Here is a 6,000-nt window from a genome sequence, read left to right on the forward strand (position 1 = left end):
TTAAAGGTGTAGTTAGTAAGTTTGACACCCAGTGGTTCAACTAGGTATTGCACTCTTTGTTCAAAATGCACACAATTGCAGGTTGCCAGATTTTCGAGACAAACAGCAGTGTGTGCCTGAGGATCGAGTCTAAAGGCTGATTTAAGGCCGATTTAAATTGTGTTGTAAATAAAAGCAACATTACTTAATAGACTGATTATTTTCCATATTAAAATTAGTTTTTGTTTTAATCATCACCTGAAATATATATATTAGAAATGGCTTCTATTTCTTGCAGCTGAACCAACAAACATCAGTGATTCAGCATGTACATTTAATAATGTTAAAGAGGTTTACTATGTATTAATCAGATTTTAAACCTCACCATTTCATTGGAGTGCAGTAAGTGCACTATTCTGTGCTTCTGAATGGCTGTATTTAAATTTCTGTTGTATTTCATCTGGTGCAAACAGCTAAACTGCTTATCACTGCAAATCGCCTCAAGTAACCTGCTCACCTGTTTACGTTCATAATATTTAGATTATTTGCTAAATAATAACCATCTCATGTGGAACTCTGAATCTGCGTCTTATTTCAGAGTTTGCTACTGTCAGTGTCCACCGGAGTTCACATTTTGGTCCCAGACGCATACTTTGAGAGCCTTCATAACTGAATAAATGAAATACACTGTTTTCCACCAAGGCAACCCAAGGTGCTAAAATATAGTAGGCTAAACTGGCATTAAGCGGGTTAAAGTGACCAAAACAAAGACAGATATTTCAGCACGTAAAGCACATTTTCAAAGAAGAATATCTGACTTCAGCATTGTATTTCAGATTAACAAGAACGTTCACTTAGCTGTTTCTTAAAAGCTGTAAACATATCATGGTATTCTTATGCTTTAGAAAAGTCAAAAGCTTACATAAAGCACCTTTAACAGTTACCACACTTAACAGGGTCTTTTGACATTCAAACTTTGCCACAGGTTTTCTGTGAGGTTTAGGCTTAGCGTTAGGTTTAGGTAAAAGCCTTATTAAGTGTTTTTTTTGACAGTACAGAGTATATTATTCCTATGATTGGTCTTCATAAACCGCATAAGTATGTTTGGGGGTTTAATGATGTATAAACTGGTCACTATAGGTGTACAGAGTGGGTGATTACATCAGAAGGTAAAATCTCAGAAACTACATTCTTTGTACTTGACCATCCTATGAAGAAATATGACAGGCTTGGACAATCCTTAATCCGTCAACCTTCAACAGATTACATTTGTCCTGACTCCATCTGTTCAACTGTGACGCAAAGAAATTGAAAATAACATTTTCTCTTCTGGGATTCTGAAGGCAAAGCTGGATTTCCAGTCCTTAAGGAGCAGGGCAAGAGTTCAGCGTCTGTGCCGCCTTCGTACTATCCAAACAACACAAAGGCTGATGTCTACCCTTTTATACTCTATGAATCAGCCTTACTAGTTACTCTCCATTGGGTCAAATATGACAGCAGAGATCTGACAATGAGAAATAAGCACGATGTTTGGCGATAGCCTTGAGCTTTCTAATTCCAGCGAGCTTGAGTAATGTGTTAACTGGAGCCCTGTTTTTGCATGGAAGGACAAGATAATGATTTTTTAAAATCTCCAGCTTTAGTTGAAGGAATACATCATGAAAAGAGGGGGAAATTCTGTCATTGTTTTTTCAACTTAATGTCATTCCAAACCTGTATGACATTCTTCTTTTGTGTGAAACACAAAAGAAGATATTTCAAGAGGTTTCAGCTGCGTTTCCTTATGTGGGGAAGTTTCAAAACACAGAGAGGACAGCCCATAAATTTAACGGTACAAAGCCTTACAGGGACATGTTTATGCAAGGTCAAACCAAATGACATAGAGGGAAAACATATGTTCCAATGTAGATTTTCTAGGGTGAATGCGATATGAAAGAACACAACTGTGTTGTAAGAGGATGCAAAGATTGATGGGGGCACGCAACGCTTTTGTGAAAGATACAAAGTTTCAGGAGAGAATGCAATTTAATAATTTACTGGAAAGTAACACTTTTGTGAAAGAATGCAAGAGAACACAAATCTAGATTTACTCAAAGCAAATTAGCTCGAGATAAGAGTCCAATAAAAGTGCAGATGGGACTGGAAATACGATGCACAAATTAAACTACACAAGCGCAAGAGATTATTTTCTTAATGTAAGATGCAAAGCATAAAACAGCAAAAATTACATTGTAAACAAGCAGAGCTACAGATGATAAGGTTACAATACAAGTGTAAAATGGGTTTAGAGATCTTTTTTGGTGTTAAATAATGTCTTAATAGTAAACAACAGGAAATACTCTCTTCCCATAAATTTTGTGTAAATGGGGAAACAAAAATGTTTATTGAGAGAATGCAAACTTTCTTTTAGAGCATGTGACTCTTTTAGAAAAGAACAAAAAGTTTCACAAGAGAATGCAAGTTTTATGGGGGGTAATAGCACTTTTGTGAGAGAAAGCAAAGTTTCACAGGAGAAAGCAATGCTTTTATGACAGAAGACAACTATTTTGTGTCTGTAAATCCGAAAACTGAAATAAAAATAGAGTAAATTTGATTTAAACAATAATCATATTCCAGTGTTTTTGACTGAAGAAATTCTATATGAACACAATATTTGACTATAGGCAGAATTTATATATTTTTGCATGGCATTATAGTACTAGTTGGAGTTTTACTTTTTTAATAAAAATGCAAAAATGTCAACAATTTTGTGTTTTTCTGTCAATATACAGGGCTGTGTTTACATTAATGAGGAAAAAAAATGATTTTGGCAAATGGCTGCAATATGATAAGAGGTGAAATTTTTTGAGGGGGTCTGAATACTTTTTTTATGTTACAACTAATATATTATGGTCTTTTTATTGCTAACTAACACATTAACCATAAAATATCTGAAATAATGTGATGTTTATGTAAACAAGCACAAATAGCCTTTTAATTAGTGAAGTAATCTTGGGTGTTATAATATAAGAGAAAGACACATTCAGGTCTAATTTTCACTTGATTTAAAGATTTAAAAGAGTGTCATGTAATGTTTTGAGTTTTGAGGTTACCACTTTCCAGAAAAATAGCACTTAATCTTTGGATGTTGGCAGATTCTTTTACAACAATGCTGCTTGTCGTTTCATCATACATAATGTCAATCTACTAGGCTTTATTAAAGCAGTTGCAGTTTAAACTGCAATAATTAACAGACATTAAGCAACAGAATTGTAATGGCTTCACAAAAGTAAGTTGTCTTCACATGATTATTCAAGCAAAATTGATTAAACATAAATAGTTTAATTAAATTAGGTTACACCAATGATTTATTTAAGTGTAAAAAACTGTTTGTTTACTTAAATGTTTTAAGTTAATAAGAATGTTTTGATTATTCTTATCTTCTCTTGTTTCACAGTGTGAAAAAAAGCAAAGTTTTGTGAAAGAACACCAGTACTCATGGGGGAACACAGCACTTTACTTTTGTGTAATAGTGTTTATCTGGGGTACAAGATAAGATAATCAAAATGTATTCCTAGAGAAAGTTAATTTTAAAAGTATTTTTAAATTCAAGATCAATATCCTTAAACTTTACAGGTGACAAGCAAGAGCCTCCTAAAGTCTTGAATAAATCTTGGCTTATTTGGTTCATTTGTATGCAACCTATGACAATATTAATACAAGACCCTTCTGACACAAGTGAGTGATGCAGCAGAGACAAGAGAGCAGGATGTCTTGGAACAGCAAATCAATAGCTAGTGACAAATGAAGTCTATGAATGATGCTGAATGAAAGATTTAACAGTTAAGCATGTCTCCAGGTACAGAGATGATAAATGTAGTTTCTGTGAGTGAAAGATATTTTAACTTAAGTTGTTAATAGTTTTATAATAAGGAAAAAGAAAGATATTTTGATCTCGGCTGTAAGGTAGTTACTGTTGGGCTCATGCCAGCTCATAGAGATGGACTGATATGGATATGAAGTAATTGAGGGAATGGACTGCTGGGTAGCTATCTGGGAAAAGACAGATCTGTAAGAAATAAATATACTTACAATATTAGTCTAATAGAAAGAAAAATTAAGTGAAAAAAATCTGTCAGTTAATTCTTGCAAAAGGTATTGTTATTGAATGTTCTATTTTGTCAACATTCTGTCAAATAAACATCTAGTCAAATATTATTTACTGTCATCATGGCAAAGATAAAATTAATCAGTTATTAGAGATACGTTTTTAAAACTATTATGTTTAAAAATGTTTTAAAAACGTATCACTAATAACTGATTAATTTTATCTTTGCCATGATGACAGTAAATAATATTTGACTAGATGTTTTTCAAGACACTTCTATACAGCCTTTCAAGAGTTCACACTTAGCTGATAATCAATAAAGCATATTTGGCATGCTGTCCAGGGAGAGAGCCCTGAGCTTGTAATATCCTCGAGCCCGGGGCTCCCTCCTGTTAGAAGGGCGAGAGGGGAATTCGAGGTCAGGTAGGTCTCGAGAACTCCCCTGCTTGTCACCGTGAGAAGTGTAAACTCAGGTTGTATTGGGTGATAATTTGTTTTAGTCGATTGGCTATAGTTTATGTTTTTGGACGGTGGGAGGAAACCGGGGAACCCGGGGAAAACCCACGCGAACACGGGGAGAACATGCAAACTCCACACAGAAACACCAACCGGCCCGATGGGGCCTTCAAGACGAAGATAACTGGAGTAAAAAACTCAGGTTATTTATAATGCTTCCGTAATCATCTGATAGGGCTGATTACGGAGCTAACAAGGAGCCAGCCGTGTTGATTATAAGCACGTGATCCTCTCGAACTTAGTTTATGAATAAACCACACAAAGTGACATTTAAAAGCTTAACTAGGTTAATTAGATTAACTAGGCAGTTTAGGGTAATTAGGTAAGTTATTGTGTAGCAATGGTTTGTTCTGTAGACAGTTGAAAAACAATATAGCTTAAAGGGCTAAAAATATTTACCTTATTATTCTAGCTGAAATAAAACAAATAAGACTTACTTTAAAAGAAAAATATTATCAGACATACTGTGAAAATTTCCTTACACTGCTAAACATTATTTGGGAAATATTTAAAACAAACAAAAAATAAATAAATAAATAAAACAAAGGGGGTTAATAATTTTGACTTCAACTGTATAGATTATCTTTGTAATACCTGATTCTAGAGAGCAGTTATATTTTTCTGTTTAAAATTTCCAGCTGTATTGAAAAAAAATTATCTAAAGGTTCGAAGTATTAATAGTACATTAATATTTTAGCAATATTGTTCATAATGATTTTAAAACAGTGTAATCAAATGATCTTATTGGATTTACCATCAGTGGTTTATTCCATGATAACAACCAGCTAGTTGTACATTAGATGCTAATAATCTTTTACGTCACTTTAATTATGCAGTCCTCCTCCTTCTGTGAGCGCATTTGTAATATTTTTTCTTTTGTGGAAGTCCTTTGTGAACAGATTAAAATGTGCTAGATCAATTTGTTGATTAAAATATTCCTCAGATTATCTCCACAATCATGAACCACTATAGACCTGCTTGAACCTCAGACTCTTTCAGAGAACTGAAAAATGTTTTACACTTTCTTACCTTATTTCCATATTTCACATGCCTTTTCCAGGTTGATGTAAAAACCCTACTAAAAGAAAGAGAGAAAGGATCAGCATAATGAAAATCTGCACACCTGATAAGAGATTATAATTGAGGAAATAGATATTAATAGCATTTGGTGGTTATTAAGAGGACTCTAATCATAAAAATGATATCTAATCAAGATGCTGCTACAGCCTAATGAAATAGTAACAGATTTTTCCAGCACTGCTGATGTATGGTTTTATAGAAATTGTATGAATTATGTTATTAATTCTTATTCACTGTTTAGGTAAAAAGTGATTCTAGTTTGCAACTGTTGTGTTGTGCACAAATTATGTGATTAATAAACATTTTTATTAACTGTCCCAGTCACAGCCTTTGTAGAG

Source organism: Danio rerio, chromosome 3 (genome assembly GCF_049306965.1).
Source record: "Danio rerio strain Tuebingen ecotype United States chromosome 3, GRCz12tu, whole genome shotgun sequence".
Classification (NCBI taxonomy): domain Eukaryota; kingdom Metazoa; phylum Chordata; class Actinopteri; order Cypriniformes; family Danionidae; genus Danio; species Danio rerio.